The 27,113-nt window shown below is 46.3% G+C and overlaps 1 long non-coding RNA gene across 2 annotated transcripts; it reads right to left on the reverse strand.

The window, feature by feature from the left end:
• Window positions 1–14,292: 14,292 nt before the first annotated feature.
• On the reverse strand, window positions 14,293–26,019 carry LOC120396135. 2 transcript variants are annotated; one of them, XR_005593006.1, is made up of 3 exons: window positions 25,741–26,019; window positions 15,212–15,364; window positions 14,293–14,493 (listed from the first exon to the last, which is right to left on the reverse strand). It is a non-coding gene; the product is annotated as an uncharacterized LOC120396135 (long non-coding RNA). The 2 variants fall into 2 exon arrangements; XR_005593005.1 differs by lacking the exon at window positions 25,741–26,019 and adding an exon at window positions 16,485–16,536.
• Between the last annotated feature and the right edge of the window lie 1,094 nt (window positions 26,020–27,113).

Raw genomic sequence — 27,113 nt, forward strand, 5'->3', positions numbered from 1 at the left:
TTTGGGCTTGGGAAATAAGCACTGAGTGGTGGGTTCACATCGTCATGCACGTCTGGGATGATGAGCAGTGGCTGCAGAATTTTCAAAGGAGGAAAGCCATGGGACTGTATGATGAGCTCGCCCCAGCCTTGTGGCACAAGGACATGAGAATGAGAGCTGCCCTGCCATTGGAGAAGTGTGTGGTGATTGCACTGTGGAACTGGCTACTCCAGACTGCTACTGATCAGTCACTAACCAGTGCGGATTGGGAAAGTTGACTGTTGGACTCATGTTGACTGAAGTGTGCAGGGCCATAAATCGCATCTTGCTCTGAAAGACCGTGACTCTGGGCAACGTTCGTGACATTGTGGATGGCTTTGCCCAAATGGGCTTCCCTAACTGTGGAAGGGTGATAGATGGCACGCATATTGCAATTCTGGCACCAGACCACCTAGCCACTGAGTACATTAATTGGAAAGGGTATTTCTCAATGGTTCTCCAGGTGCTTGTGGATCACCGTGGGCATTTCACAGACATTAATGCAGGCTGGTCTGGAAAGGTGCATGGTGCATGCATCTTTTGAAACACTGGCCTGTTCAGGAAGCCAGAAGCAGAGACTTTCTTCCCGGATCAGAAGATCACCATAGGGGAAGTCAAAATGCCTATTGTGATCCTGGGAGACCTCGCCTACCCCTTAATGCCATGGCTTATGAAGCCATACATGGCGTACCTTGACAGCAGCAAGGAGTGGTTCAACAACAGGCTGAGCAAGTGCAGAATGACTGTTGAGTGTGCTTTTGGCATTTTAAAGGCCTGCTGGCCACGGCCAGTGCAAGGATGTTTTGCGCCCTAGTGAAACTTCCACCTTGCGCCCGTTCCCGAGCCCCTGCCCTGAGATGCTCTCCCCCTGGGGCAGCTCCCCCCCTCCGCCCTGAGACGCCCCCCCTGCAGCAGCTCCCCACCCTCCGCCCTGAGGCACCCCCCCGCCCCAGCTCACCCCTGCTCCGCCTCCACCCCGAGCACGCCATTGCTGCTTCACTTCTCCCACCTCCCAGGCTTGTGGCGCCAATCAGCTTAGGCAAGTGAAGCAGCCACGGCGTACTCGGGGAGGAGGTGGGGCAGGGGTGAGCTGGGGCGAGGAGTTCCCCTGCATGCTGCCCCCCCCTTTACTTGCTGCAGGCGGCCCTCCCTGCGCTCCCCTGCCCCAGCTCCCTCCGCCTAAATGCCGGCGGTGACCGGGGTGGCTGAAGATCGGGCCGCCGCAGTCACTGCTGAAGAAAATGCCGCCCCTCCAAATCCTAGTGCCCTAGGTGACTGCCTAGGTCGCCTAAATGGTTGCACCGGCCCTGCTGCTGGAACAGCCTATATGGGAGGCTGGACCTGGCCAATGACAATATTCCTATGCTGATAGCTGGGTGCAGTACATTCCATAATATTTGTGAAGGGAAGGGTGAAAGCTTCACTCAGGCCTGGACCACTGAGGCTCAGCGCCTGGAGACTGAATTTGAACAGTCAGAGACCAGGGCTATTAGAGGGACATAGCACAGCGCCATAAGGATCAGGGATGCCTTGAGGCAGTAACTTGAAGCTGAAAGCCACTAATATTTGTTTCTATGCTCAGGGGTGCAGTGCTTGCAATGCTAGGAAGTGATTGTGATTGATGCAGACAATGCACTGTGAAGGTGTAAGAACATTGCCTGTTGCTTTGCAGGGCTCCGTTTGCACATCACCACTGAGGGGGATGGGGGAAGGGAGGGTACCAGGAGGAGGCGGGCTCCTGGGATGGTTAAAAATGTGTGTATGTCCAGGTATCATATCCAACCGTATCCTCTGGAGTACAGTGCAGCGGATAGTGTTCTTCAGCAGGGCTGTACTGCAGAGGGACAGGTGTTGAGTGCAGTGGGTACTGGGAGTCTGCAGGGCTGGACTGTGACGGGGCAGAAGTGGAATGCTAAGGGTAGAGACTGGAGCCAGGAGGTTGATAAGAGTGTGCTGGCGGTGTCTCAGGGGGCGCATGCATCAGCGGCTCCAGGGGAGGGTGGGCGTGCTAGTAGCGCCTGGAACGTGTCTACTTGGCACTCCACAATGTTTAAGAGCCACTGTGTGGCTTTGTTCTGGCATGCCGCGTTCTCCGTTTGGTTCTTCTCGCTGTCCCACTACTCCTTCAATTCTTGTTTTTCAGCTGCGGAGTGCATCATGACATCATGCAGAAAGTCCTCTTTAATTCTTTTTGTCGCCGCTTTCTAATTCTGCGCAACTGTTCAGCCAAAAATAACAAAGAGGGAGGCTGGGCTCCCAAGGTCGTATCTGTGAAGCCAAAATGCAACATTTTACAGAAGCAGTATTGTTTGTAACACATAGACCACTGATTTAAAACACAGCCACTCTTCACATACCAGTCACTAACTGGCTGACTCCAGGCAAGCACACATGAGCCACAAGACCCCCAAAATAGTGAGTAACCACAGGGGCAGGGGAAATCCATGTTCCAGGACCATACTGTACACTGGGCACATGGCTCTTGGGGAGAGCCAGCACTGGGTGTGTGTGTGTGGGGGGCTTATAATCATTCCTGTCCCCACATTTTCCACAGGCTGTGTTCATTATGGAAGATATCTCGCTGCTGCGAGTGAGCAGGGAATCAGGAGAGGGTCTTCTCCAAAAGTGCGGCTTCTGCCCTGGCTCCTATGTGGCTCTCCTGTGTGCAGCAATGGTACCCCACCTCCCCAGTGATGGCAGAGTGGTGTGGGAAAGTTATCCTCAATGGGGCAAGAAACAAAGCAGCTCTGCCAAAGAACCTGTGGCAAAGGATTGCCCAGTATCTCCATAAGAGTTTTGTGGAGAGCTCTGAGGGAGATTCCCTCGAAGTGAGGGAGTCAATCAACACCCTGTTCCACCGCTCAGACTAGGCATGTGGTGGGAGACAAGCCTGCTTTCTGCAACCCTCCTGCCCCCAACAAATCACTTCAACAATTCCCAAAATCAAAGCCACTTACCAGGGGCCTCCTCTCCTGTTTGTGCTTCGCCAAGATCTGACAGCTGTGACTGGCTAGCCTCCTCTGGGTTAGAGAAGAGCTCCTGGCTATATGCATCTCTGACCTCTGAGTCATCCTCTGCCTCTGGGTCCCCTTCCCCCTTCACACCCTCATCCAAGATTTCCTCTGTGATGTTGCATTCTATATGATTTTATGAAAGTATGCTGATGAGTGTGAACATAATGTAACTAAAATATGCTTCATGCAAAAGGTCTCTTGTAAGGTATTGTTACAAAGCTTATAATCTACTGAGTGTGGCCATCCTATTTTTATAAATGTACCACTCTTGTATCTGAAACTAGAAATATGAAATATAACTCTGAGGGCCTATTGTAATTATGCAAAGTGTGGGCCATTAATGGTGGTTTGGAATCTTGATGGCTCCCATTAACCAGGACAATTGACTGTAGATGGCTCTGTTTTACTTGTAAGTCTTCCTGTATAACTGTGTGCTGGAAAATGGGTAATGAAGTCTTACAGTGACATGTGATCATGTTACCTGAACTGGCATCCATTTTTAACCTGGTGCTTTTCCACTGAGAAGGAGTGGGTGGGAACCCAGAGAGGGACAAAGTATTCCCGCCTTACACAAAAGATATATAAGTGGGTGGAACAGAACAGAAGAGGTGGCCATCATGAGAAATCCCCTAGCTACCACCTGAGCTGGAACAAGGGATGTACCAGGGGAAAGGATTGTGCCCAGACTAGGAAGGTGTCCAGTCTGTGAAAGAAACTTATTGAAACATCTCAGAGGGTGAGATTTTATCTGTATTCAGTTTTATTACTGTACTAGGCTTAGACTTGCATGTTTTATTTTATTGGTAATTCACTTTGTTCTGTCTGCTATTACTTGGAACCACTTAAATCCTACTTTCTGTATTTAATAAAATCACTTTTTACTTATTAATTAACCCAGAGTATGTATTAATACCTGGAAGGGGGGAGGGGGACACAAACAGCTGTGCATATCTCTCTCTCAGTGTTATAGAGGGTGAACAATTTATGAGTTTACCCTGTATAAGCTTTATACAGGGTAAAACGGATTTATTTGGGGTTTAGATCCCATTGGGAGTTTGGCATCTGAGTGTTAAAGACAGGAACACTTCTTAAGTTGCTTTCAGTTAAGTTTACAGCTTTGGGGCACGTGGTTCAGACCCTGGGTCTGTGCTGGAGCAGACTGGCGTGTCTGGCTCAACAAAACAGGGTGCTGGAGTCCAAAGCTGGCAGGGAAAGCAGGGGCAGAAGTAATCTTGGCACATCTGTTGGCAGCCCCAAGGCGGTTTCTTTGATCCAACACGTCACATCCTCCTCCTGGCTCGGTCCACTCTAGACTGGCACATGAGCCACCGAAGTACCCACAGTGGCCTTCGCAGTGGAGGTGGGGTTGCCACTGAGTATCACGTCCAGCTCTTTATAGAACTAGCAGCTGGTGGGTGCAGCACCAGAGTGATGGTTTGCCTCCTGTGCCTTGTGGTAGGCATTCTGCATCTCCTTCACTTTGACTCTGCACTGCAGTGTATCCAGGTCATGGCCCTTTTTGTCATGCATCATGTCCATAGGTATCATAATTCCTACTGCTGGAGTGCAGCTGGGACTGGACAGCCTCCTTTCCCCAAATGCTGATGAGGTCCCGTAGCTCGGCATTGGTCCAAGTGGGGGATCGCCTGGTGCGTGGAGCAGGCATGGTCACTTGGAAAGATGCGCTGAGACCACTGCATGCTTCACCGAGCAAACAGGAAGGGGATTTTCAAAATTCCCAAGGAATTTAAGGGGTGGGGCTCATGATTTGTCACCTGAGGGCAGGGCAGTAGAGTTCAAACCGATGACCAGAGAGGTGAGAACAGGCATTGTGGGACAGCTCTTGGAGGCCAGTCGTAGTGCTGTAATTGACCAGAAGGTCTACACTGGCACCGTGGCGCTGTAGCCCCGGCGCAGAAAGCTGTACACCTTGTGATAAACTCAGGACAGACAGCTGCAAGGGTGGGGTAGAAATCCGTCTCAGAGGGTTAAAAAGCCCTCCTCCCTATCAACTGGGGGGGAGGGGTAACTACAGGTCAATCAGGTTCAGCTGAGAAGGGGTTACCAAAGTATCAATTAGAATCAGCTGAGAGGGAGCTACCTGAGGTTAATTAGGATCAGCTGATACCAACTAAGGGCTGCCTGAGACCTTTTTAAACCCTCCCCTGGGGGAACGGAGGAGGGGAGAGAAGAGAGAGAAGGAGCCCTGCTGCCAGTAGGTGAGGAGCAGCAAGACAGTGAGCCTCACCAGGAGGAGAGGCAGTAGTCTCTCCCACAAGGGAGAAAAATAAGCTAAAAAGGAGAAGGAATGGACTTCCCCTGTGCCCCAAGGGAGACCATATTACCCAAGCCTGTTTCGCCAGGGCTAACCGCAGCGGAGGCTGGGGAGACCGAGAAGGTGCCTTGCCACAACCTCTTGTCGGGGTGGGTTTTTTTACAGCTCTGCAACGGCGCAGTTTCTGTGCACTAAGTGGCTTGGCAGTGTGTACACCTCGGGAGTTACAATGCAGAAAGCTGCTTTACTGCGCAGAAACTTGCCAGTGTAGACAAGGCCTCAGCTATTGAAGAGAAAAGACTTCACACTCTGGATCACACCATTCTCTATTTGTGTAACACATGCTAATAAAAGCTGTGCATATAACAGGATCTAGTCTGGGGTTTAACCCTTTTCTGCACACAGCCCAGGCTCGCTACTTAATGCGATGGGACAAGGTTAAATTTATACCACATGGACTTGATTCACCTCTTCAGATGCAGAATGTGTAATTTGTTAGTTCCTTTAATTGGGAGACAGCTGCCATCCAGGGGAAGACCGATCACTTAATTAGGGACTTGATCCAAAACCCAGTGAAGTCACTTGGCATCTTTTAATTTACTTTGGTTGACTCGGGTTGTGGATTATATTATTCAAATAGAAGAAGATTCAGACTACAGTACATACTACTGTAATGAAATGGCTAGCCCCTCTGCTGTCTTATAGGGTTGCCAAGTGTCCGGTTTTCTACTAGAACATCCAGTTGAAAAGGGACCCCAGTAGCTCTGGTCAGCATAGCTGACCGGGCCGTTAAAAGTCCAGTTGGTGGGGCTGGCAGGTTCCCTACCTGGCTCCATGCAGCTCCCAGAAGCAGCGACATGTCCCTCTGGCTCTGAGGTGTAGGGGTGGCTGGGGGGGGCTCTGCATGCTGCCCCCGCCCTGTGCGCCGGCTCCACAGCTCCCATTGGCCGGGAACTGCAGCCAATGGGAGCTGCAGAGGCGGTGACTGAAGGCGGAGGCAGCGTGCACCAGGCAGAGCCGCCTGGCCACCCCTAACCTAGGAGTTGAGGGACATGTTACCACTTCCTTGGAGCCCTGAAGCAAGCACCGCCTGGAGCCAGCACTCCCTTGCACACTCCAACTCTCTGCCCCAGCCTGAATCCTCCTCCCCCCCGCACCCAAACTCCCTCTCGGAGCCTGCACCCACTCCCCTGCCCTAGCCCAGAGCCTCCTCCTGCACCCTGACCCCCTCGGCCTCACCCCAGAGTCCATACCCCCACCATAGCCCTCACCCCCTCCTGCACCCCCAACCCCTTGCCCCAGCCAAGTGAAAATGAGCGAGTGAATGAGGGTGGGGGAGAGCAAGCGACAGAGGGAGGTGGGGATGGAGTGAGCTGGGGCGGGGCCCCAGAGAAGGGGCAGAGCGGGCCTCAGAGGAGGGACGGGGCAGGGGGCAGGGCAAGGGTGTTCAGTTTTCTGCGATTAGAAAGTTGGCAACCCTAACTGTCCAGAGAGTAGAATCAAAGCTGCTCAGCTGTGTGCCACCAGCCCTGCAGTGCTGATAGCTAAGGAGATTCATTTTTAGTTCAAGGAGTGAGGTCCTGCACTTTTGGAACCTGAGGATCTGAATTCTATCCTTACTGGTGTGGTGAGGGTCAGCGTGTGCAGCAAACTAACAGCCGCACCACCTGTCAAGTTCCTAGATGGCTCTGCTAAATAATGTTAAATCTGATGGGAAAGGAACATTTTAAATTGTTGTTGTTTAAATTAGAATGGCCATGTGATGGCAGCATTGCACCACAAATACAAAAAGACTGCCTGAATTCATGGTGATTATGTGATGGATCTAATATTCTGTCACTTGTGTACAGGTTGCTTCAGATCAGGATAGAGGTGAAGTGGCAGGAGACCTGGGGGCAGGAGCAACAAGAACTGCAGTAAACTTCACACTGTAGCATTTTTACCTCTGCAATCTAGGACTGTGTCTCAAGCCAATTCTCACCTCTCACAAGATGGCTGCCAGTCTAGTTACTACTGTTGGTGGCAGTGTGACATTTGACCTTTGGTTGCAGTCATGGGGTCCAGCCAACTGCATTAAAATGCAGTTCTATCCTGAAGTAAATGTATGAACATGACACTTACTCAAGTGATTTCCCCCTTTAGGAAGTGAGTTGTTACTTTAATGACTAAAACCAGGTTTATTTTACAGATTTTTATTCCTTAACTGCCAAGTTCTGTTGATCACAATGGAGTCTCCCAGGTGTCACTGATGGATTGCTATGAGGTTATAAAAATTAAATGAATAGGCTAATTTGCTGGCTGATCCTTTATCACTGGTGACGATGCACAACTCAAGAAGAGTCCATCTTGATTCTCAGATTCCAGGTTAACTTTGAAGATTTGAAAATTTGGAGTGGGAGAGGGGGTACTGCTTTTCCTTGTTAACTGAGTCCCTTTGCTTTGGAAATGGCTGAGAAACAAACCTGGAAGGTCATACAGTTTCACAGTAACTCATCAGAGTAGAAATACATTTTAAAGTTGCGGTCAATAGTGCTTTGTAATGAATATGTTGGAAAGGAGTGCTGAAGATCAGTGTGGTATGTGCTAATCCCCAGGGAACTACATGACCCACCTCTGGGATCTAACTTTACCCCTTGCTTTAGAGAGGTGACCAAATTCAGTCCTGGGGTAACTCCATTGAAGTTAACTGCTGAGTTTGGCCTAGGCCAGGTCTCCTGAGGTTGGCAGCAAACTACAGCTATAAGAACTAGTTATGGACCATATTCTTGGAACTTAGGCAACGTTTTAGTTCAAATTCATGAGGTAAAAATATGCATACTCACATCACCTGACTTTCCTGGGGTTTTCCTCCAAGTTAGGTACTTTCCTATATTCTCAACAAATGGAGACCACAGACTGAGCTACTGTGTTAACCACTCAATCGCTGACCAGGCTGCAGCCTTTTGTATACCTAATAGAGTGCTGTGTATGCTCTTCCTTTCTAAATCATTCCATAGGAGAGTCTCCACAGCTTTAGATGTCATGAATGAATGGTCCCTTTCCCCCAGACTTACTCCTCAGTAGGAATCGTTTCCTCTTTAGGATAGTAGGTAGTGAGAATAGGAATTCATATTAGAAATTCCAATGTTTGATTCTTTTTGTACTCCAGGACACATATGGTGGGATGATACACATGAAAACCACATGAACGTAGATTCAGGACCTCTACTCACTAACATAAAGCCACGGCTGGCCAAGCACTTGCACTTCACAGAGTGAGAGGAACTCTTCTCTCCCAGGGATGGTCACAGTCACATACTGACCTTGCATCCCTTCACAGCCAAATGAGAGTGTTTGCCCGACTTCCATAGCCTCGATTGTAGCACATCTGAAAATTAACTGGAGCAGTACCAGGGATCCTACTTTTCTGTGATTAAAACAAAATCTCACAACATTCTCCAGTAAAAAAAATCATAAAAATCATATTTTTCCTCAATTAAAATGAAAAATGGAACTTTAGTTTCCCTAGCCACAATATAAATAGGTATCAGTTGAATACGATGTTTTATTGATATATTTACAGTTTTTAAGCAAGTTTGAAGTCTACCAGTGCCATCAATCATTACACAATTGAGCCATTTATTCCACCTAGTCACAACTGGTTTGGGTGGAAGTGCTGGCAAATCAACACTCTCTCTGGTCATTCAGGTATCTCAAGAACCGTGCACCATAAGCTGGAGCTTTCACTAACAGTGACTTCAACAAAGTGACAAAGCGACCCACTTGCTTAAAGGTATCATGCCAAGTATTTCTTGCCAGAGTGACTAAATGACCACAGGTAGCAAAGCACATCATTCCAAGCCTTTGCTATGTCGCTCGCACTGTCTGTTACAAATGCTTTTATTCAATCAAGTGGGATGATGAATTCCACCATAGAAGAAATCAAGGCTTGTGAAACGGTTGCATGATTAACTTTCCCAGGGGCTCTGTCTTTACAAGCTGTGGTGGGGTAATGCCAGCATGCTTAGGAGGGTCCGTCTTGAGCACCTGAAATAAAATGTTGAAAATTGGTTTGTTTTGGAAGTCGGTTGTTTCATTGGTGATCACGGCAATGGAGTTTCCTTTCTGGCCATTGAGAAGGTGCTGTTTTTTCTCTACACAAAGAGTTGGTAAGTAATGGGAATACAATTGATTTGACTTGGAAATGGCACTGCCTCTCTTAAGGTGCTTGCTCAAAAAACTCTGACACCAGGTAAATCCATTTTATGCAGAGGAATGCCATGCCTTTTCACACATATGAACAAAATCTGAAGTGACAGTTTCACACTGTTCTTTGGCGTTTGTAAAATGCTGGAATGATCCAGTCACAGTGTGATGTTTCTTTACTGTTGTCAAACTGTCTCAGCACAACAACAGCCTAACTATTGTCAATTATGGTAACAATTACCAGTCTTGTTGGCAGTTCCAGGAATAACTGCAGAGAGGCCAAAGAGTGAATGGATCCAAGAGTGAATTACCCCTTGGCAGGACAGGGTGACTAAGCCTGCGCTGCCACTGTCAGCCCTGTGGATAAATGGAAGACTTTGCTGTCCACCAGTGCTGAATTCATTCGGAAAGCAAGAGGGAAGAATTGAAGAACAAGCCAATGCCAGAACAAATCCAGATCCAGGTGCAATCACATAAGAGAAGGTGAGGCTGATCAAAAAGTGAGAACAACTGAGTCCTGGAAGGGGACATCAGCATGGTAGCAACAATCTGAACACACTTGGAAATGTCTCCCTCATCCACCTCCAGTGGACGCACCCCATGAGACCAGAGATACAACAACAAAGAATGGCAGCAGCCACTGAACTAACATAAGTGATGTAGATTCATGCTGTGACAAAATGCAAGGGTCTTCCTATGCACAAAGTGCAAGCTGGTTACCCTTCTCAGGGAGAAACCATGTGGACAGCAATGGCAGCTGGAGCTACTGAGAAAGATCAGGCAATGGGGAGGATTTATCAAAAGATCAGTGCAGGAGATAACTGTTGTAGACTAAGGTGGGAAGAAGAGCAGAATGGGAAAGAAGGCAGCATGAAAAATAACATGCCAGGTTAATGAATGTGCTAAGATTGTAATGAAACAGCCAGCTGGTTAATGGGCAGACATAGATGGAAGAAACAAGTTAGGTGAGATAATATTTTTTATTGACCCAACTTCTGTTGGTAAGAGAGACAAGCTTTTGAGCCACACAGAGCTCTTCTTCAGCTCTGGGGAAGGTAACCAGAGTGTCTGAGCTAAATAAACAAACTGGGACAGATTGTTAAGCGTAAGAGGTAACACCCATTGTTGATGGAAGTTTATTCAAACAGGGAATGATGCTATTTTTAAATTAAAAATATGTAGGAGACAGAGAAAAATAAGGATTGCTACACAACATAGTGTGCCACATCAGATACTGAAGGATTCAGCATTTACCTCCAACAGGGATGAAAGAAGCATCTGCAATAGGAACCTTTCCAGGACCACCTGAAACATGTTCAAAATAACAGAAGTTACCAAACTGAAACAACCTCCTTGATCCACATGAAGGAATGCATGACCTGAAAGAGAAGCTGAGCGTACAATGATAAATTCATCTTTAACAACAGAACCACTATCATTACACTATATGCTACCCAGGTCTACCTATCTTAGTTACTTAGGTCATGTTCTGCTGTCCCTTACTGTAATATCTCAGCATCACACAATCTTTAATGTGTTTATCTTCACAGCACCCCTGTAGGGTAGGTGTCACATTATTGACATGAACTGGGACCATAGAGATTATTGTTGCAACCAAAGTCCTATAGTGGCACCAAATCTTGTATAAAGGGGGTCAAATAAGGTGTCTAGGACAAGGTTATGATTTGCTGGTTATGATTATGCTATCTGTATGTGTGTATCATTTTTGTATTTAAAGTGATAAGTATTGGCTCTATATTGTCTGTATTTCAAACTTGTGCTTTGCTTCTGGGTGACACCCCGGATAATTTGGTATCAGCACTGTCTAGCCTGCTTGATGGCCCATCAGCTATACAACTGACCCACTGAGAGAAGGCAGATACACCTTGTGACTCAGCAAGGCATGCAGGGACATGCCTATGGACAGAACTCTAAGGGTTTTCTATGCCATGTGCTGGAATGCTTGTCTTTGGAACAAAGAAAGCAGAGACCACATGGCAAGAGAATATAAAAAACTGCTGCAGTTCCTCCATCTTGTCTTCAATCCTGCTTCTTGCTTCTGGAGGGACTGTGTTACAACCTGAAGCTCTAAACAAAGGACTGATTGACCCATCCCAGCCGTGGATGTATTCCAGAGACTTGATTTGAACCTGCAGTTTATTCCATCACTGCTTCAAGCCTGAACCAAGAACTTTGCCATTACTTATGTAATTGATTCCATTTAACCAATTTTAGCTCTCACCTATATATTTTTCCTTTTATGAATAAACCTTTAGATTCTAGATTCTAAAGGATTGGCAACAGCATGATTTGTGGGTAAGATCTAATTTGTATATTGACCAGGGTCTGGGGCTTGGTCCTTTGGGATCTAGAGAACCTCTTTTCTTTTACTGGGGTATTGGTTTTCATAACCAGTCATCCCCATAACGAGTGGCACTGGTAGTGATACTTGGAAACTGGAGTGTCTGAGGGAATTGCTTGTATGACTTATGGTTAGCCAGTGGGGCAAAACCAAAGTCTTCTCTGTCTGGCTGGTTTGGTTTGCCTTGGTGTGCAAAGGAACCCCAGCCTTGGGCTGTAACTGCCCTGCTTTAAGCAATTGGTCCTGAATCGCCCCTCCACAGTTAGGGAAACCCATTTGTGCAAAGCCATCCACAATGTCCTGCCCGTTCCCCAGAGTCACGGTTCTTCATAGCAGGATGCGATTAATGGCCCTGCAAACTTGCATCAACACGATTCCAACGGTCGACTTTCCCACTCCAAACTGGTTCCCGACTGATCGGTAGCTGTCTGGAGTTGCCAGCTTCCAGATTGCAATACCCACCCGCTTCTCCACTGGCAGGGCAGCTCTCAATCTCGTGTCCTTGTGCCACAGGGTGGGGGCGAGCTCCTCACACAGTCCCATGGAAGTGGCTTTTCTCATCCGAAAGTTCTGCAGCCACTGCTCGTCATCCCAGACTTCCATGATGATGTGATCCCACCACTCAGTGCTTGTTTCCCGAGCCCAAAAGCGGCGTTCCATGGTGCTGAGCATTTCCGTGAATGCCAGAAGCAATTTAGTGTCATATGCATCAGGCGACTCGCTATCATCGTCGGACTCCTCATCACTTTGGATCTTAAGGAATAGCTCAACTGCCAAACGTGATGTGCTGGTGAGACTCGTCAGCATATTCCTCAGCAGTTCGGGCTCCATTTCCCACAGAAATCACGCTGCACAGAAACCGTTGAGAGAGTCAAGATGGCGCCAAACGTGGATGGAAAAACAGGGATTGCTGGGATGTGAAGCGATGCATCACGGGGCGTTGGGACAGGAAGCAGAATGACTCGCCCCCGCCGCCCCCTTCCCACAACCCACGGCGCCAGAATGGGAAGAGGTGCTCTGTGGGATAGCTGCCCATAATGCACCACTCCCAACACCGCCGCAAATGCTGCAAATGTGACCACATTGCAGCGCTGGTAGCTGTCAGTGTGGCCACACTCCAGCACTTTCCCTACACAGCTGTACGAAGACAGCTTTAATTCCCAGCGCTGCACACCTGCAAGTGTAGCCAAACCCTCAGAAGTGTCCCGCCAGAACCAGCATCGTTACAGTAGGCAAATGATGTTACCCCCACTTTACAAATGGGGACCCCAGGCCCAGAAAGACCGAGGGCACATCTCCACTGGAATAAAAGACCCATGGTACAGCCACAGCTGGCCTGGGTCAGCTCACTCGGGCTCGTGGGGCTCAGGCTGTAGGGTTACAAATTGCTGTGTAGATGCTCCGATTCACGCTGGAGCCTGGGCTTTGGTCACAGGGTTCCAACATCTAGGATCCAGCCTGAGCCTGAACGTCTATACAGCAATTAAACAGCTCCATAACTTGAGCCCTGAGAGCCCGAGTCAGCTGTTCTGGGCCAGCTGTGGGGGTTTAATATCCCAAGTGACTTACCCAAGGCCACACAGGGACTTGAACTAGGGTCCCAGGTTTGGGCCCTAACCACTGGACCATCTTTCCTCTTATTGGGTCCTCTTGGACCTCCATTTCTCTATGGTGGAATTTTCAAAGGCGCCCAAAGTACCCAAATCCTATTTCAATTAGTCACCTTAACCTCCTTTGAAAATCTAGCCTATACGGTTAGTAACCAAGAAAGATCAATACACTCAATGACTGGAATTTAAAAAAAAAAGATGAAATATTGGAAACCCTAAAATTAATTTATTTTAAAAGAAGCTCATCAGAGCTGTACTTACGTCTGTGAGCAGCCCTTGCAGAGTGACAATAACCAGGAGGGTAAAGCTACGTAGCATAGTTATATATTACTTGCCTGCTAGATTCATGACAGACATCTCGCCATGTTTGCCAAAGGATCTGAGTGTGTACCCCCTGTCCCCAGTATATATCAGTGATGCTTTGATCTGAGAACTGCTGGGATTTTAAAGGCCATCATGCCCACTCAGGTACTGGCATCCTCCAATCAGAATAGTTTTGGAGCAATGGAACAGTTACTGACCGTTTGCTCTTATCTGACAAGATAAAGATGTAATGGGCCCTGGAGATAACTGTGCAGTCAGAACAGTGATAATCAGTTGGGAACAGCGATAAGAACATGCGACTGAGTATTAGTAGAAATACCAAATGGACATACCTTATGTTTAATGAAACAGACATTAATCTCTCCATGACGTGAAGGGAAATAACTGGTGTATTTAAAACTCTCTGTTTGAATAGTTTATTTCCTAACATATATGCTAATTCAACCCCTATGGCTGTAAAGGTAAGCACACACAAACATAGCGATCACTTACCTTTACATAGTGCTTTTTATCCCAAAGTCTTCCATAATGCTGTACTAACTTTACATATATGCAGGGCTGAGTCGGCTGTGGGAGAACTCAGAGGGAATCCTCTCAAAATACGCTGGGATCAGCTTCGTCTTCCCACAACACTGCACTGTGGGATACTGACCCACAGTGCATTGCTCACACTGTTGATGATGGTGCTCACAATGAGGACATGATCTGTCGACAGAGGAAGCAAGTGTGAATACCCTTTGGCGATTTTTGTTTTGTCGACTTTTGGGTGTTGACATAAGTTTTGTTGACAAAACTTGGTATTGTAGACAAACCCTTAGTCCTGACTGAAGCATCCCCTGCTGTTTCAGTCATAGGCCTCTTCACATCAAAGACTGCCCATCCTACCGAACTATGTGCTGGTTTTGCAATATGGAATGTAACCGTTTCCTTTGTTCCATGATCAAAGAATGTTGCATAGTCTTTATTTAACATATTAGGCAGAGACTGTCTAAGAACTGAATTAGATCCTCTTGTTAGCAATGTTCATCACAGGAAAAAATAACTGGTTAATAAGTGAACTGCACATCAAGGGAGTTAATGAGAGTGAAGTTAACTGGAATGTGGGGAAGTATGAGCAGAGTACACACACACACACACATGATTTTATGTATCCCTCCCCACACAAAACCAGGTGCTTCGGTTATCAGGGCTCTGATTCTGGGACGTGGTACGGCCTTTATGCTTCTCTGGTGGCAGAAAGAGGGGACAACCCAGTTAGATCCTCCCCCAGCTGGTAATTCCCCTGATGCAATGCATTCCCCCATGGTCCTACAGAGGTATAACAGACAACTCCCATTGCAGCCCATGCCCTAGGTGTACGTCACTAGTGGGCCTGGTGCAGCAGGGAGTGTGGCTAGAGCATGCTGGGGATACTGTAACTTACCCCAAGAGCCTCACTGGTCCCTGGAACAGCTCAACATTTGGGCAGCACAGAGATGGCATTAAGTTGCCTTTCCCCCACTGAAGCCCCTGTTCTGGGCTGTGCCCACTGATGTGCAGAACAGAACCCAGCCTCCCACGAGTCCAAAGTACCAAGCTGAGAGGGAGAGAAAAATGTAACTAACATATGTAAAACATCCCCACAAATCGCCTAAAACAGCTTTTAGGGAACGAAACACGTCATGATCTCCAAGCCCATTATTTCAGACCCATCTAGGACTAGAAGCAAATGGTAGGAATCAACCTTCCCCTTTTGCCTAGTCAATAGGATGTGAGCTACGGTATCAGAGTTTAAAGACATGACATTTTCATGTATAGCTAAGCTGTCAATAGCCCAGGATGAATCTTCTCTGCATCAAGCAGGTGTCTTTTCGGGGGGAGAAAGGGGCTGGGAATTCCACATTTGAGGGGTCTGAGGAAGTTAGGAAAGTTAATAAGGCTATTGGAAACTGCTCATGGGTTCAGAATGTTTGAATAAGTCCCTAGGGAGCTAGACTAGTTGGCAGAGGCACAGTACATTCATTTATCACATGGGTCGGTAATTTGTCATAACCTGTCTGTCACCCTCACATACTGTTGTGTATTCAACTGTAACACCACCACCACCACAAATTAAAAATCTTCCCTTGCCCAGTAAATGTCTACCCTGTCCGGGCACATACACATCCTCACCAGTTTTCATGGCTTGAATGATACCAAGGTTTCTTGACCCAGTAGCAAAACTTTGATTGAGGGAGTGACTCAACTGAACAAATCCTTCACTATAAAGAATTTGCAGACAATTAAAGTTGCCACTGCAGGGAGGGAGCTCTATATTCAGACAGACTCCAGACTTCCTCTCAGCTCCAGAAAGGGTGGGATTAAACTGTTTTTAACTTGTATTGACAGATCTTCCAGTCAACTGCTGCTTCCCTATACCTCTGCTTGACTGACAGATAGCTAAAGCAATCTCTGGTGTCTTTGGAAACCTTCCCATCCTTTGCTTGTGTAGAAAGGGGCCTTCACAGCCAGTTGTGGTTTCCTTCAATCAGGTAGTGTTTGTGTGTGTGTATACGCACACACAAACCCCACCTAAATTCTGCCCTCACAAACAACTGGATAGGAATGCATTTGTCTGTCAACGCCAGTGTGTCAATAAAAGTGTGTGTGCAACAGCCTGGGCAACCTGATCCCTGATTTCTTCATTATTCAGGCAGCCACACAGGCCACTCACTCACCTTCTCTCCTGCAGCCAAGGCTGCATCCCCCAGACAAAGGCATCCCGTGTCCGGGGAGAGGAAGTAAAAAGAACAGAATGATTGGCCAGTGCTTCTGGGCGGAGAAAGACCCGGATTAACAGAGTTAGCAAAAAAAGCTAGCCATGGGTATTTGCGCCCTCTGTTGGCTGCAAACTAGCTGTACAGCTCTTTCCACCTCCCTTTTTCACTTTCCTTACACCAGCCGGAACAGTGGAGTTCCCACTCCAGTGTTTAAGAGATTTCTGGAACTCACTGACCCCGTCATGTGCTCTGGGTGTTCTCTAGACACCAACTAACGATCCTTACAAGTCTGCTTTTCTCCTACCTCCTCCTATCTATTTGAAACCTAATGCGCCCAGGAGGTGAGTTAGTTCAAGTGTAGTTTGCCAGTCTGCAGGGCCTTTCAGCTGACTGCCTGTTTGTAGAGAACAGGAAAGTATCGATAAAGGAACAAGGACTTTAGGCTCATTCCTAGGAACCTGACCCTGAAGTCATGTGATTGCATCAATATCTCACTTTTTGTTTTTGTTTTTGAGGAGGCGAGGGGGGGGAATGAAAGTTAAGTCTGTAGCTGTTATGATTGCAAAGAAAAGCTCACAATGTGATCGGGGTGGCTGCTTGAATCTACAGGCATCTTGAAACAATAGCTCTGAGATGTGTGAACAGCCCCTTTCATCTCAATGGGGTATTAACTCCCAAACCCATTGTTCTGTCAGCACCACCCAGGGGAGGACTATGTGAGGAAGAAGAAGAGGGCAGAGGGTGTCACCCACCAAAACAGCTACACTCTGGCTGCTGGGATAAGTAATGGGCCAGACCATTTTGCCACCTCTTTCTCACCAAGGATGAGAGGGAACCTCTGCTGCTACCCCTGGAAGATGAGGGAGTGGGGATGATGAGACCCTGCCACCCTCAGTAGGAACTGGGCCTATGATCCAGGGGCAGAGCCACAGGGTCCTTGTATCCCAGTGTCCTGGATTACTTTCATCTGGTTTTCAGTAAAACATCTATATAGAGAGCATTTTCCTCTGATGCCTCATACCACACCTCCTCTCTCTGTGAGTGAGTTGTCATCATATTTTAAAGATGAATAAACTGGATTTCAGGAGATTTCACGCCAAGACAAAAGTGGTGTAATGGAGTGGCAAATCTGGCCCATAATGTGTAGTAAATGGTGTAAATACAAGTTACTTTGTACTTTTCAGAAAAAAAAAAAGACTTTCATAGACTATGTGGCATAGGCAAAGGAATACACAGTATTAGAAGACCCCTACAAATGTTTATCTACAATTGTAGAAAAAAGTATATTATGTTAGATTATTTTTGTTAGTAGGGACTGGTCTTGCTATAAGGTTTTATCAGCATAACTGTGTTGGCTGACTGACATAGCTGTGCTAGCAAAAAAACCCCAAAACAACAGTGTAGGTGCAGCTATGCTGCCATAAGAGTGCCTCATAGCTAACATCATTCAGAGAGATGGTGTTATTATGCCGACAGAAAGCTCCTTCTATCGAAATAAACTGGTCTAATATAGTAGGGGTTCCTCCTGGTATAGCTGTACCGAAAAAACATCTATAGTACAGAAAAGGCCTAAATAATCATAGGATTAAAGTCTGTATCATAACACTCACAAAAGGAGTAGAGTTAAAGTTGCTTTTGTAACCTTAACTTCAGCTTTTCTCTAGGACTGGTCTAATCTACAAAGGTAGATTGGCTTAACTACATCGCTCAGGGCTGTGAAAAATTTCATGCCCATACTGTGTGATGTAATTAAACTGACCTAACCCTCGGTGTAAACACCATTAGATTGATGGAAGGATTTTCCATCAACCTAGTGATTGCCTTTCAGAGAGGTGGATTAACTACAGTGATGGAAGAACCCCTTCCATTGCTCTAGCACAGGGGTAGGCAAACTTTTTGGGCCGAGGGCCACATCTGGGGTTGTGGTGTGGGAGGGGGTGCGGTGTGGAGAACGGGGCTCAGGGCAAGGGATTGGGGCAGAGGAGGGTTGTGGGGTGTATGAGGGGGCTCAGGAAAGGGGATTGGGGTGTAGGAGGGGTGCCGAGTGCAGGAGGGGCTCAGAGCAGGGGTGCAGGAGGGGTGTAGGGTGCAGCAGGGGGCTCAGGGCAGAGGCTTGGGGTACACAGGGGTGCAGGATGCAGCGGAGAGCCCAGTGCAGGGGGTTGGGGTGCAGGAGGGGTGTGGGGTGTACGAGGGGGTTCAGGGAAGGGAGTTGGGGTGCGAGGTGCAGGCAGGGGGATTAGGGCAGGGAATGGGGGGCAGGGTGCAGGCGGGGATCGGGCTCAGGCCCCGCTTACCTCAGCAGCTCCGGGGTGGCAGCGGCATGCACTGGGGCCAGGGCAGGCTCCCTGCATGCCTGTCCTGTCCCCAGCCCCGCACCACTCCAGGAAGCGCTGCGGCCCCTGGGGGAAGGGGGGGCAGAGGGCTCCGCATGCGCTGCCTTAGCTGCGCCTCCAGGTACCTCCTCGAAGCTCCTGTTGGCCATGGTTCCCCGTTCCTGGCCAATGGGAGCTGTAGGGGGAGGTGCTTGGAGGCAAGGGCAATGCACAGAACCCTCTGCCCCTCTGCCCCCACCCGGGGGCTGCAGGGATGTGGTGCCAGCGGCGCCGTGGGCCGGATCCAAAGCCTTGAGGGGCCGTATCTGGCCCACAGGCCGTAGTTTGCCCACCCCTGTTCTAGCGTATACACTATAGTGGTACAGCTGCAGTTTCTAGGGTAGATATACCCTTACTAAGCAATGTTTAACTATGCAACTTTAACATTCTACTAAAGTACATTTCCTATGGTATTTCCTAGGGATTTTTAAAAGATAAAAATAAACATAAAAGAAGATCCACTCTCAAATTCTTCAGTGCTCTATTGACTTGCAAAAAGTAAGAAAGAAGTGAAAATAGTATGGGTAAATTCCATAATGAGAAATTATTTGGCTAGGCACCATTAGACTGTCCCACATAGAACTGATGGGAGAATGATAATTTTTGTGTGTGGATGGTTTCAAAATATGGATTCATTATGGTTCAGAATGAAAAACAACACAAAAAAAGACATTCTTTGGGAAATGGAATTACCATTCTCTGCCCAATTTTACTGGGAGCAAGGAATGCTGGAAGCCCAAAAAATTCTGGCAGAAGTTCATCAAACTGTTTCATCATCTTTTTTTTAATGACCATTTCTAGCCCTGTCCTGTGCCTCTAGAGAAATGAGGGGCTGGGGGAAGTCACCAGCTGCAGAGTTGCTAAGATACATCAGAACAGGGGTTCCTTCTGTGCATCTTTTTAAATCCACAGGAGACATTTTCCTGCCCCTTTATGTATTACAAGATGCTCAGAAGCTCAGCCCCTGTTTTCCCTACTGATTGGCACCAATATATCAGGGTAATCTTTTCACTGTGCAGCTATCTTAGCTTGTCTGTGCTTCACTGCATGGCTTATCCATATGCCAGCACTTCAAATTCTTCCTGTGTGCCAGAACAAAACAGCCACCTTCATCTCCTCATGTTTGGTGGTGCACAGTTTTCAGACTTAAAATTGAGCCTGAATAAAACCAAGGAACAAGGAAAATTATTACTCCTCAGTAAGGACTGTTTCTGTGTCAACTTTCATCTTTCAACTTCCAGCTGTTTTGTCTGTAAGACATTTGAAAGTGTCACATATATAACGAGTAAAGGGTCCCCCCAACTTATGATTAAAAATGGATGAGCTGTTTTCCCTGCAGGCTTTACAAACCACCTTTGGGCAGAGACCCAGTGTGGAAAATATCATTGAAAATATGACAATTTCAGAAACTTATGAGTAACTGACAACAGGGCTAGAATGGAATCCATTATGCATCATTAAGGCTAAGATTTTTGTCATGGGCATTTTTGTAAAAGTCACGGACAGGATGCGGGCAATAACCAATAAATCACAGAAGTCCAAGCCCTGCTGCCCAGGGCTGAAGTCACGGAGGTCACGTAAAATCACAGAATCTGTGACCTTCATGACTGACTTGTAGCCTTATGAAGAATTAATTATAACATAATGATCTCTGTCACTTCCACTCTAACAGATAGTGATCTTGTCTCCCAAGGTGTCTGTTACAGTGAGGTTTCAGTATGCTTGCATAGATTGCTGCCATTTGTCCAAGACCAATGCAGGTTCGAGTGAAATATTTGAGTGAAAGAGGAAAATCAAAACGTGACAAATTGAAATTTCAAACCACGTGGCCATTTATTAACAAGGGTAAATTGCAACTTGGACTGGGGAGGAGCGACTTTACCAACCAACAATATTATCAGAACAGGAATACACACACACAACTCAAATCAAGAGAAAAAACAAGTCAACAATAAAAAAAAAAAAAAGGAAAATATCACCAGAGCAGCAATATACACAACTTGAAACAGTCTATTTACATCCAACAACAAGAAACTAAACAATCTGTGATTAACCGCTCACTAAAATCCGGAATGGACACGCAAACTGAGTAAACTGTACACGTATTAACCGAATATTATATAATACACCAACTAACTACAATGGCAAATAATACAGCAATATGGCTCTCATATACTATGTACACAACCTTGCATCAAATAAGGAAAGGGAAAAAGAGAAAGGAGCTAAACCAACAGAATATTTACAGAAATTAAAATGCACATACCACACTCCAGGCGCAGCTGACCAGCAGTACAGACACCAAGTGCATGACGAATTGGGGTGGGGGGTAATCCAAAAACGACACGACACGAGACGGCAAAATCCGGAGGAGACCCTGGCTGAAAGGGTGATCAGGCCTTTCAGCTAACACGTGGATACTCCTGCAGTTTTTGGTGCGGGACATAGTTTTATTCGAAGACCCTTACTCGTGTCAGCATCTGATTGGTCCCCAGCTCCTACACCAACCGGGTTTCGAGCTGGTGCCCTCTACGTCAACAGGTACTGTGCCCGGCACACTAAGTTTATGCACACGACACGCTGGTATTGTAGCACACGGTACCAATGTGACCTACAATTGACCAGACAGAAGGTTCGAGAATAGGCACACGGCACTATAATGTTGCACACCGCACCTTAGGGTAGCACACGGCACCACGATGTTGCACATGACACCAATGTGACCTTTTGACCGACAATTGGCCATACAGACGCCATGTTTGAGCATAGGGTTGCGACACCATTCTGCATAGATGCTATGTTTGCCTTCCTCTTTGTGCTGAGCTCATGCGATCAATGGTGGGGGACTGAGTGCAAGATTTAAAATCTGGGTATTTTATATGAGTAATATCTGATTTTCAGAGGATGTCATGAGTGATTATTTTAAAGGGGGATGATGGTTCACCAATGGTGGCCTGAGAAAAGGTTTGATTTCCTTTTGCTGTAATGAAGTTGTGTGTGTATATAGAATTTTCATGTGTTTTTCATTCCACATGAACTTTAGGAAAAGGATCTCAGTGGATGTGAACTTTTTCTTCTCTATCGACAGACTTGCACAGGCTCACAATAAGCAACCCAATACATGTTGCATCAGGAGTGGGATGGGACCAGTTGTAGTGACCTAAGTAAGACAAATGAATACACAAATTCAGAGTCTGTACATCTTTCTCCAGATGCAGGCGTGAGATAGAGAAATGCAGTAGCAATGAAAGTTGAACCTGAAATAAGACCACCCTGAGGCAGGCTATGACTTCAGAACAAGGTTTATGGCAGAAAATGCTCCTTTCAGTGGATGACGCAATGTAAAGGCAGAGAAGTAAAATCTACTAGGCTCTGAGGCAGTGAAAGAAAGATTGGCTCATGCAGGAAATACCTCTCTTTGAGTCCAGGCTCAGACCATTGAGGATTTATGAGATAGCTGAAACCACAACGGACTGTGACTGACCAATGTGAGGTGATATAATGGCATCAAAATTACCAATGGCAGGAAGTATTGCTGGTCTTATGGAACCTTCGTGCTGGGGCCATCACTGACGCAAGTCTAAGAAGACCTGAAACTATGGAGGCTCACAATGAAAGATGGTACTGAGATATATCTCAAGACCTCTGAAAGAGTGGCCTAAGGGAGGGATAAGTTTTGTTGTCATATCTCAAAGGAAAAGCACAACAGGCTTATAGAGGCCTGGTTACAAGAGAAGCAGGTAACTACAATAAGGCAGTGGAAGCAATCCTTCTGTGGTACATCAGCTGCACACAAAGACATCAGTGTTTTAGGCCTTTCCTCTTTCAAGATGCTGAAGGACCCAGAGCGGTTTACAGACAGCTTCATAAATGGTTGAAACCAGAGATCCATACCAAGAAGCAGACCATGAAACTAGTAATTCTAGAACAGTTCCTGACAATCTTCCTGAAGACATCCAGGCCCAGGTCTGGGAACATTATGCAGAGACCTAGTGGTAGCTAGTCTGCCACAGGTAAGAATATACAATTGGATAATTCAAATGAGAGGTAAAGGGGGGTCCAGGTAAAAGAACCTTTAGATACTATGGTAAAACAAGGACATATTACCTTGGTTTTGTCTCAGAAGGACTTTTCTATTGTCTATAACAACCCTTATACTACTTGACTGTATTGAGATGAAGAGTTTCTCCCTTAAAAGAGCACATAGCAGCATCACCTGGGAAGCATTTGTGTGGGTAGGTAGAAAGGAAGGATCTGACCACCTTAATGAAAGGCTATGGGAATAATGGATAGTGATATTCAGCAAGATGCCAGCAAAGCCTTTGCCATTGAATGCTAATAGGACAGAGGGAAAGTGTGTTTCTCTTAACATCCAAACTGGCATTGTTTGCTGGGAGAATGGGCATGGGGTCATGGAGATGGGGCAGGAGTAAGATTAATTGTACAGTGAACTGGGAAAGGAGATTACTTTGAAAGAATAGACACCAGAATAAAGACTGTCCTGTTTTGTCAATAAACAAAACACCTTTCTTTACTGACTGGGAGAAATGACAAGGATGGTAATGGTGGTGATTGACATCTCTGATTGATTGACTTTCTGGGCATGAGAGACAGTAACTATGTGAAAGGACCAGTCAGGATATACTCTCCCCCTATTTGTTTTATAAAAAGGTACTGCAGTGCTAAAGAAAGAAACCCCAGGCTAAAGAGACAGAAGAGCACCTGCTTTCTTCATGACCATCGAGCTCTACCCATCTCTAGAGCAATGAAATGTAAAAGAATCTCAGGTTCATAGTTGCTCAGAAGATTCCAGTGCTTAGAATGTTGTAAATTTTGACTTGTTATTGCAAACATGTGGTCACTAACTATAGGAAATTGATAAATGTTCTAAATGTACATATTTTTCTTTTTTTTCCCTTCAAAGTCTCATTTTCAAATGTGGCAGGAGGCAGAGCTGTCTCTAATGAGAGCTTGATGCATGCCTGGCAAGGTATTGACAGCTAGGCTGGGCTGGAGGAAGAAGTGCCTGCTCCTGTTTTGCTTCTCTCACCTTCTGAGATGGCTACCTTGGCTTTCCTCTCCCCCAGTCAGGCATCTTCTACTCACCCTAATTACAGTCCTGCACCAGTCACTCACACATTCTAACCCATCACTTCCCACTTCTCTGTCACTTAAACCCGACCATATAGGCCATTAGGTCCTGGCTGCCTTGACCGGGCCCCAGTGCTGCCACCACCTCTGTCTATTTGCTTGGCTCGTTAAATGCTGTTCTCAGAATTTGGGTCTATGCAGCACTTTAGACCAAGCCCCCCAGCCCGGGTTGACAGACTTGGGGTAGTGAGTCCTACCAGCACTCTAAATATATCTGTATAGACAGCACCTTGAAGGTTGTGCATTCTGGCCTACCCCAGAAAGAACTAGGTCAAATGGCTGCAGGAGAAGAATAGGGAGAGGGTGAATAATAAAACCCCTTGTGCCAGTAGACCCTGTTGTGACACTAGGACTGCTCTGCACAATTAGGACAAAAGCCAATAAACCTGGATGGCTGATCACCCTGGAAATGCAAAGCATATAATTAAATTCAAAATTAAAGTTCATACAATGAGATTAGCTCTGCCACAACTAATCAGCATTGAATGGAGTGTGCTTGTTCCAGGTGCCAGTAAAGTTTGATTAGGGGGGCAGTGTATTTCTCTGAGAAGAATGCAGACTTTGGGCCAAAAAGAAGAGGAACTCTCTGCTCTACATAAGGGAAAGTTAGGAGGCACGGTCCTCACTGGGTAAAGATTGGTCTTGTTTATTACAAGATACTTGGTGTCTGAAGTGCCTGGCTGGGTTTTGGTTCAAGGTTGTGTGTTGTCTAACGGATCAGAGCACTGAATGGGGACTCAGGAGACCTGAGCTCTCCACCCAGGTTGTCTGCTGGGTGACCTAGCCCAGTTAATTCATCTCTGTTGCCTCAGTTTCCCCATCTGTAAAAAGGTGATGATGATAGTGACCTCTTTTGTAAAGTACTTTGAGATCTACTTGAAAGCTGTATATACGAGCTAGATATTATTATCATGGTAATCATTGTGTACATTTCAGGAGAGTGAGGTTCTACACTCTCTAGGTTGTTTATGTGAGAGACAGTGACCTCCACATCACCTCTTATTTGAAAAGATATTTAGAACTAATCATACACATTACCCCCAACTCAGGGGATTTCTTCGGGAGAAAGTGAGAATGTAGAGGGATTTGTATACATGTCCATGTTGATGCACCCAAAGAATTGTATTTCTCTAACTGTGGGGGGAGGGTGGCTCCATCCAGAAAGGATCTAAATACCTGGCTTCTGAAGCAGGAGATTCAAGTCTACTGCAAACTGAGCAAGTGGTATAATGGTTAACAAAAAAGGGAGTAAGCCATCAATAACTTGATATTAAATCTCAGACCTGCATTAACTGTTTAAACTTGTAAGAGGGTTTCTGTTATAGGATGGGCACTTACTCCCAGAGCTCCCCCTTGTGTCAATGCTGATATTAACCTGCATAACCTCTGGCAGCTTGGTGGGGAGCAACAGGGTCTGTCCCTGCCTCAGTTTCCTCTTACAGGCTATCACTAAGTTCAGTGAGGCTTGTATATAATATAACAAATGGTACTTCAAGGGTCTAGCTTTATTTAATCATTGGCCACACAGATTTGCAAGCAGGTCTTCACCCCCACTGCCCTAAACAGGGTATATGTGTGTTAAGCTTAGTTTATCTGCCTCCATCTGAGTCCATCCAGCTTCTCTGTCCAGGCTCATCACCACTAAGGCCCTTTCAACCAAGGACCCTCTTCTGGAAGCAGGCTCTTACCTTCAGCTGGGAAGGTGTTCCTGGACTCAGGACCCATGCAGATGCCAAACAGCTATAGTCTCTTCTGAAGCAGCATGTAGTTCCTCAACAACCTGCACTGCTTACCACCATCTACTAAGGGCCTTTCACTGGGACTGATCTTCCTAGGCCTTTGCACTAATAACACTCTCAGAATCTGCTACCTCCAGGAAGACCTTTCCTAACCCTCTTTTCTAGTAAGATCTCTAAACACCTTCCCTGAAAAGCCCCTTTCATCATGAGCTGCCTCTCTGTGTCTTAGAACCACCTAACTGAGCCTTCATACACCTGTATTAGGCCCAGGCATTTCTGCCACCCAGCCATATAGGTAATTAACTACTCACAGGTGGATCTGGGTTGTCTCATTCTCCTTAGCAGAGCCTGTGCCAGGTAGGCTGATTTGTAATTCACCTGAATTGATCAGGCCCCAGGACAGTTTCATTAGCATCTCTTCTCCTGTTGGCCCTGAACATGCCCCTTATCAACACAACATCCTTATACTTGTCTCATCAAGTTCAGCATTGTAGCCAACATTGTCATGGCAGCCATGAGATATATTCCTCTTCCAGGATTATTACGTCCCATCACCAATCTCTCATGTGAATATTCAGGTGAGATGATAAAAGGGAAGTACTCCTCTCCCAAGGGAGACTGTGGTTTTATTGTTGATGTTTTCTTAAAGTTTGTCTCTGGATTTTCAAGCTCAATTCTTTTGATTTGTCACAAACTCATTGCCCTTCATTAGCTAGCAAGGGCGGTCAAGCTTGTCCTCCAAGGTACTGCTATCAGATAGGAAGGAGAAACCTCCTCACAGCAAAGGGGTGCCAGGGAGAAGGTCCATGGGAAGGGGCTTAAACAGATTCTATTTAATACTTGCACAGACTGAACCAAACTGTTGAACCTTTTGAGATTTGCCTTTCTCAGTGTCTGGCATTACAGTACTGGGCAACATTTCAGGCTATTCAGCAAATAATATAAACTCATGCTTCATTACTGAAACAACAAACAAATCAATAATAATAATTTTAAAAGATGCGATATTTATTTACATAGCAAGAATAATTTAAAATTGATCCCACCAGGGTTATTTGTTATGTTGGAGGCACCAATAAGTTTGGGGTACATTACCATCTCTTTTCTTTATCTAAATAAATTATGATATGTGAATTATTATTATTATTTATTGGCTGTAACCATTCCAATAAAATCTCTCCCCCCACCCCCATTGAGAGTGGATGGTCCATGGGATTGGTAATGGGCGATAGAACACTTTCACCTCTAAGTTTCCCTTGCCAACCTAGCTCATGTTTGTAATAATGGAAAGCTTCTTCCCTCTGTTGGCACTCTCAAGGGTG

This window comes from Mauremys reevesii, linkage group 1 (genome assembly GCF_016161935.1).
Source record: "Mauremys reevesii isolate NIE-2019 linkage group 1, ASM1616193v1, whole genome shotgun sequence".
In the NCBI taxonomy this organism is placed as follows: domain Eukaryota; kingdom Metazoa; phylum Chordata; order Testudines; family Geoemydidae; genus Mauremys; species Mauremys reevesii.